The sequence below is a fragment of the Pteropus alecto genome, unplaced genomic scaffold (genome assembly GCF_000325575.1).
Source record: "Pteropus alecto unplaced genomic scaffold, ASM32557v1 scaffold118, whole genome shotgun sequence".
Lineage (NCBI taxonomy): Eukaryota > Metazoa > Chordata > Mammalia > Chiroptera > Pteropodidae > Pteropus > Pteropus alecto.
This window is the reverse complement of record NW_006440654.1, coordinates 1,030,983-1,038,268: the sequence shown is the minus strand read 5'-3', so window position 1 is coordinate 1,038,268 and position 7,286 is coordinate 1,030,983.

Below are 7,286 nucleotides of genomic sequence, written 5' to 3'. Positions count from 1 at the left end.
CCCCCGTGTGGCCCTGCGCGGCGTGGGCTGTCCTCCCTCCCTGGGCTGTGAGCACGTGTGACCGATGCTGCTGTCACCTCACCTGCCCAGTGTGGGGTGCCACATTCGGCTGCCCGGCACCCTGGAGCGGGTCCCCCCTCACCCACGGGTGAGAACAGGACCCCGGCGCCCCCATCCCCATGCTGGGGCCGCGACATCCATGTGGCACACCCGCCAGCCCCGCGGGAGTGGGGCGCGGCCGGCTCGCAGCCTTGGGCCGAGGCACACGCAGCGCGTGTCCCGGGGCCGTTTTCAAGAGCACGAAGCAACGTTGCCCACAGCGGCGCCTCGCGCTCCTTCCTGCCCGGTGGGCGGCAGATGCCCAGGGTCACCGGCGGAGTCAGAGTTCCGACCCCCGAGCACCAGGAGGCTCCAGGCCGTGTGTCCGCGACACATAAATCTTCAGGGACGCTTTCAAATGCCATTTTCTCCTCCCGATTCTATCCTGAGACCCGTCCGACCTGTCAACCGCCGCCTTAAAAGGAATCGCCATAAATAGCGCTGTGCTCATCACGTCCCAGAGCCCGACTCCTCCACCGGCCGCGGAGCTGGGAAGGGAAAGGGGGTGCATGCACCGGGGGCGCTGGACAGAAACGGCTCCATCCCACCGACCCAGGCCGGGGGGCGGGGGCAGCTGGGAGCACCCGCCTCTCCCACGAGGCTGCGGCTGCAGGGTGCGGGGTGCGGGGTGCGGGATGCAGGGTGCAGGGTGCCACGTGACGGACCGGAGCACGGAGCAGCCTCTTCAAGTCGGCCGTGCGTATCCGGCCGCATCCGAACGTCCTCCAGACACACTCGGAGGCTCAGCCAGACGACGGGCGCCGACTGTTGCTCCCTGTCCCACCACCAGCCCGTCCCACAGACAGGCAGACGGTGTCACCTCACCCTCCACTGCTGGACCCACGGAGACCAGCGGCGTCCCCTGCTGGGACCAGCTCTAAGGTCCTGACTGTCACCCCTGCCCCCCCTTCCTGCTCCCACACCCGGCCTTCATCTCCCCTCAACAGACGCATGAGCCATCGTTTTTGCTTTCTGCAGTTTATGACGCTGACACCTTTCGGGCCTTGCTCCCTGGGGAGACACCACCCTCTCAGGGCTACCTGCTCCTGGAGATAGCGAGTAACGCCAAGCACGCACCCCAACCAGTCCCGAGCCCACCCCAGCCACCTCCTCCGTGGGACAAACCCCCACACAGCAAGCCAACAGCCGCCCAGGCCAGGTGCGGGCAGGAGAGCCCCCGAGAGCCCAGAGCCCACCCTCGCCACCCAAACCACCGAACCCTCAGCTCCATGGACTTAGCCAGCCACGCCCCAGCCTCACCTCCCTCAGGGGACGCAGTAAAAGCCGGCGCTTCTGCTCCTGGCCAGCCCCGGGCTTCTCCACGTGGCCTGCCCGTGTGGTGTCCCCACCCCGCGGGAGCTGGGAGTACAAACTCTCTTCGCAGACAGTTGTCCTGAGGTCTGTCACCTCACCACAGCTGGTTAAAACGACCCCAGGGACAACCTTGGAACCCCAGCACCCCCAGAGCCCTGGTCAAACGAATCAGAGCGTGTCGCTCTGGTGGCCCCTTGTTTAAGGGTCGGATCTCCAGTGACCGTTGAGGGACCTGCCACCCACTCACCCCTCTGACCTTAGCGTCTCTGCCTCCCCGACCCAGAGCCCCCCACTGTCCTGGAACGTGCTGACCCGGCATTGCCCTCACGCATGGGGGGCTAGTGCCCCGGACGCCACTCGCCTCTGTCCCCACCCGCTCAGGTCCCGAGGCCCAGGCCCCGAGGCCCAGGCCCATGCGCTCTCTCAGCAAACCCTTTCCTGACCTGCGAGGCGCCGCGGGAGTCTGGAAGGGCCTCGCCGGCCCTTCCTGGTGGCCGGACACACGACCCGTGTCGGCATGCTCCCCCGATGCCAGTACGCGACACCTGGCCACGGGCTGCTGCCCCGCATCCCTCGGCAGGAGCCTGTGGCCCGGGGAAGCTCGGGACAAAGCGTCTCACCCGAGTCTCCAGCCGGCTGTCTGCAAGCCGCAGATGCAGCCCCCTGAAAACGCCCCAGAGCCAGGTCCTCTGAGGCCCCCGCCCCACAGACACCGGCGTTACCGGTTGACGTGCTGATTCTTTACGGAGCCCCCAGATACACCCGTTTTATACATCCATGTTATTTATCTCATAGAGCAATCAGAGGAAAAATAGATGTATTAAAATATGAAGACTCTGCCAGTATTTATTACGGCACTAGTTTTATAAACACCCCGTGGATACCAGAGACGGGCGCGGTGAGCGCGTGCGTGCGCCGTGTGCCGTGAAGTGCCGCTCTGGACGGGGGTCTCTATTCATCAAGTGTATCGATTTCGGAACCGGAATCCTCGGTCACAGTCATCTTTTACCTGTTCGACCTAAAAAATGGCGCTCGACGTTGATGATGGGGTTGCGTCCTTTACTTCCCGTAATTCTTTCAGGGTTTGTATGTATTTGGACCATTTTTTAAAGTAAATACGGTTTGGAATACTTAGATCTTCGTGTATTTCGTGCCATTTCTCGTTCTCTTAACCCTCGTTACCATGTTTCTTAAATTCGGGTTTGCCCGCCGCTGGTCCGTCACGAGTTCGGGTTCGCCCGCCTCTGGTCTGTCGTGAGTAGCGGAATGCTGCTCCTCAGACGCACGCGGCGACCTTTTCGATCTGTTTACTTTTAAACTTTTTGTAATTTTCCTTTGCTCGCGCCTCCGTAACGCTTTAGAAACATTCGCCCGCGTGGCGTCCGTCTCGTCACGGTCGAGCGGGACCCGATCGCGCCCGCGCTTCCCGGTGGGCGCGCGCTCCCGTGCATCGCCTCGTTCTGCACCTTTCGACGTCTGCTCTGTGCAGTCCCCGGAATTCGGTCCATTCCGCCCCACGACTTCCGCCTTCATGCGCTTCCGTCCTGCGGCCTTTTGATGCTTATTTTAATGAGGTTCTGGAGAGAGTCGATTATTTAGTCCCCAAAGACCACAGCTGACCTCATGTTGTCTCGTACAAAAACTGGGCTTGGGCCAATATGACCCTAGGGGGACAAAGACTGTCCCTGCAGGCGGAGGAGGCTGCCCACTGCCTTCCGTGTCCCGGGACGTGCGGAGCGGCTGCCGTCCCCGTCCCCACGCCCCCTGTCCCCACGCCCTCGGCGCCATCTCCCTGCTCCCGCGGGCAGCTTTCCGGGTGGTGCCCTCGCCCTGGACGGACCCGCAGTGGGTTCGCTGTCACCCATCCTCCTTCCCGCTCGGGCACCCCCGCAGAGGGCTGTGTCTGTCTCCGGGTTTGCGGGGTTCACAGTCACTCCCTCTGCCAACACCACCGCATGGCTCCGTCAGCCCCCCAGACGCGCCACGGAAAAAGCCTGCGGTCCGTGCGGCCGGCTTTCCTGCAGCCCGGCCCCTTCTCTCCATCGCGGCTCAGACTTTTCCTGGGCACAGCGCCCCATTCCGAGGGAGGGAGAGGCCGCCCGCCTGTCCCCTGCCATCCGCTCCCGCCCCCCGGCCTCCACATGCTTCCCAGTCCTACACCCTTTTCTAATAGTTCCGGTTTCTAATTTCCCTAATACTGCGAATTGCAACTTTTTGTCTTTATTCTTTTAAATAAAAGTTATGCTTTCGTTTATCTCTTCGAACGTCCTCAGTGTGCTTATCTGAAATATTTGACGCCTCCGAGAACTGATTTCAGCTAAAGTCTTTTCATGTTTCGGTCACTGCTTTTTTTTTACCCTCTTTCTTAATATTAGTTTCCTTACATATTCTAGAATTAGAGGGTGCAACTGCATTCTGCAAGTGCTTTTCTGTTTTATTTCTCCTCTCTCCTTCCGTCTGTCTGTGCAACAAACATACCCTCCGAACCCCGGTTCCAGACCCAGGTCTCACAGGGGAAGAGCAAAGCCCCGCCCTGGGGACATGGATGAGGCCACGCTGACTGACAGCCAGGGGCTGGCTCCACACTGGTCCCAACGTCCGACAGCAGAGACTCGGCTTCCCCCTGCGCATGGAAGCCCAGCCCCAGCCCCACCCCAAGGGGCCTGCCTGTGCCAAAACCTCGTCCATTCAGAACAGCCGGCCACCTAGCTGGGGTCCCGGGGGGCCGCTGGGGGCCGGTGTTCTCAAGTGGGGTCCATCTGCTTTGTCTGGAAGGGCCAGAGACGATTTTCTGCTTTGCCGTCCATGAGGGCCTCTGCCGCGGCCACTCAGGTCCCCCCGTGTCTCAAAGCCGCCAGATCCCATCTGCAAATGGACGCGTGAGGCTGTGCCCCAGTGAGACTTCTCCGACAAGTCAGGCGGTGGCTGCACAGGGCCCGAGCTGCCGTGGGCCAGCGCCCAGCCGGACGCACGTGGACGCAGACAGTGACTGGAACTCGAGATGCAGGGGTCGTTTCTGCATGTGGCGTGTGTACCCACAAGGGCAGAGTCCAGGACGTGCATCCTAGCAACACCTGGAAGGTACAGAGACTTCAGTCGGTTAGTTTCCTTAGCGTCAAAGCCGGAACGAGAGTGAAAACCGCTAAGCAAATCTCTTTGCGTTGTACTGATGTTTATTTACACACTGTATTTCCATGTGCCCATCAAAATCCGCTGGGAGGGGAGATTTCGAGGGAAATTTGTAACGTGATGGGTACGGCCATGGGGACACCGGGCATCCAGTTACGGGTCCGGAATCGACATTTTTCATTCATGCTCTATGTTGAGATGAGCGACGTGGACGCCCCGTCGTAGGCGGCAGGACAGAGAGGCCCGTGACCTTTCCCGGGTTCCCGCACAGTCACTAACAACTCTGCGGAGCTGCACGACCAGACCTCCCGCTGCCGCCGCCGCGGGCCCACTCGCTCCCCCCACATCCGCCGCGGGCCCCCTCGCTCCCCCCACATTTTTTTTGCGGGCCCACTCGCTCTCCCCCCATCCTCCCGTCCGCGCTCGGTCCTCTGTCTGCGCTTGGTTTGGAAGCCGAGAGTGTTTTGGAATCATGTCCACTGGCCCAGAAGAACGAGGCTCTGGAGAAAGTCTGGTTCTAACACGAAGGTTCCTGGCCAACATCATATCGCTTTTATCTGCTCTAATCTCACTAGGACGCAATTAAAAAAAAACAAACTCACTTAACCTGGGCTAATGACAGCGGGCGAATCGCTCCAGTCCCGTATTAATGGAAGTCAAATGGTGGGGAGCTCGCTGGTAATTATGCCGAGGTTAAAAGCTTTCCAAGCGAGCCTTTCAATAACTGGCTTTTTCAAAGGCCTCGGGGACCTAAACAAACTCCGATGTTTACTCGGGCTGAAATCTGGACTCTCATTTAGACTGCGAAATTAATAAGCGCGGAGCCCTCTCCTGCCCGAGCACGCCTGGCTCTCACCCGGCCCGCGGAGAGGCATTAGCATCCACGATGCTGTCCTTGTTCGGGATTATTAATCCATCAGTTACTCAGTTAAAAAATCCGATGAGCCGATAGGGCAAGTTATGGGGAGGGTGTGAGACCCCAGTGAGAATCAGCGATTGCTCAGGAAACGAGACCCGGGGAGCACAGATCGACACGCGAAATTCTTCACGACGACATCGAGGGACAGTGAGCGTCGCCTTCAGAAGCTCGGGGGTCCTCACGAACGCCCTCAGGGCGGGGGGCGGGGTCCCGCTGGCAGACGCTCACCCTTCTCACAGAGCCGCGGGCCTCTGCCTCCTGGTCGGGCTCCCAGCGGGAGACCCTGGGAAGGGCTGTGGGACAGCAGCCGAGGGCAGGGAAGGGGCAGGGACGGCCGAGGACAGGCTCTGCTGGCTGTGCTGGCCCAGGTGCAGGGCTGAGACTGCGGCCTGTCCCCTGCCCTTGACCCGAGATGGGCGAGGCTTGACACGGGAAGGTGGGAGAGATGCCACCTGCCACACGTCCACAGAGCGAGGAGGAGGATGGTGCACACCGGACCCCTGCACACCCCTCGGCTGCCTCCCCCTGGAATCTGACCTGGGCACCTCCCCAGCTAGAGAAAGCTCGTTGCAAATGAATCTCGGCGCTAACAATGGCAAGAGGGCCGACGGCAGGCGGTGGTCGCCATAGGCCAGGGGCGTTCCAGGCATCTTTTCAGCCCCTGATTGGCCGGGTATCTGCAGACAGACAGGTAACGCCTGACGAACTGTACTGAACACTCCTGGCAGGACCTTCGGTTTCGGGGGGTCTGCTGGAGGCACCCTCCCTGCGCCCTGCCAGCCTCCCGCTCTCGACTCCAGCGTCTCCTTTATGAAGCCTGAGTCCAGTGTGACCAGCCCTCTCCTTCAGAAACGAGTCCAACAGGACAAGCCGTGGACTGTGCTTATTTGGGGGCGGGGGGTCTTCATCCCTTCTTAGTTATAAGCGGGGACGGGTGGGGGGAGAAAGTCGGGTGCCCCCCCCAGCCTGGCCCTCGCTCTTCCTGGACGAACCTCCTCCAACGGGACAGACGGAGGCTCCTCAAACTACCCGCCCGCGTCCGTTCTCAGGCTCCGTGTCTCCTCTGAGGCCGGGAACGAAGCCGAGGTCCTTGCAGGCCCTGCTGGGCCTTCGGCCCCCGTTGCGACACGCAGGGCTCTCTGCCCGCGTCGCGTCCCCCTCGGTGCCGGCCCCCCCCGGCGGCCGCCCGACGCCCACCACAGGTCCGCCCCGCTGCAGCCCCGCTCCCAGAAACAGGGTCCCGGCTGCTTCGTCCCTGCTCCAGCCACAGGGCCGGAACCGTGGGGACAGGGCGGGCACTCAGGGATGGCAGAGTGGCCAACCCTGGCCTCGGCCGTGGGGGTGCAGGAGCCACCACTGGCCGCCATCACTGCCCTGCAGGCCCTGCCCTGCCCCTCCCCACGGGGCCTTGGGGAGCCCCAGGTCCTGGCAGCCATCCCACAGCTGGGGGGCTCCACCAGGTCCATCGCGGGGGCTCCGGGCTGGAACAGGAGGTGGGGGCCTGGGTGGTGGCCGCCAGCCCCCTAGGGGAGCCGCACTCCCACCTCAGGCCTGAGCGGCACCTGTCCCTCCCTTCCTCTGACCACGTGGCCCCCAGGCCCGGGAGCCTCCACGGGGACTATGCCATCCTCCCCTCTCAGCACCCCACATCCAGTTCCTCACGGGCTCAAGGAGGATCAAACACCAAACTCCTCTGGGCAGAGAAGCGTGTCCCCACGCACACCACGGGGCATCCCCTCTGTGCAGCCAGGTGCTGAGACCCCAGGCCAGCCCTGCAGCCCCCACCCCTCTCCCCGCTCTCCCCACCCCCCTCTCCCCTCCCCCT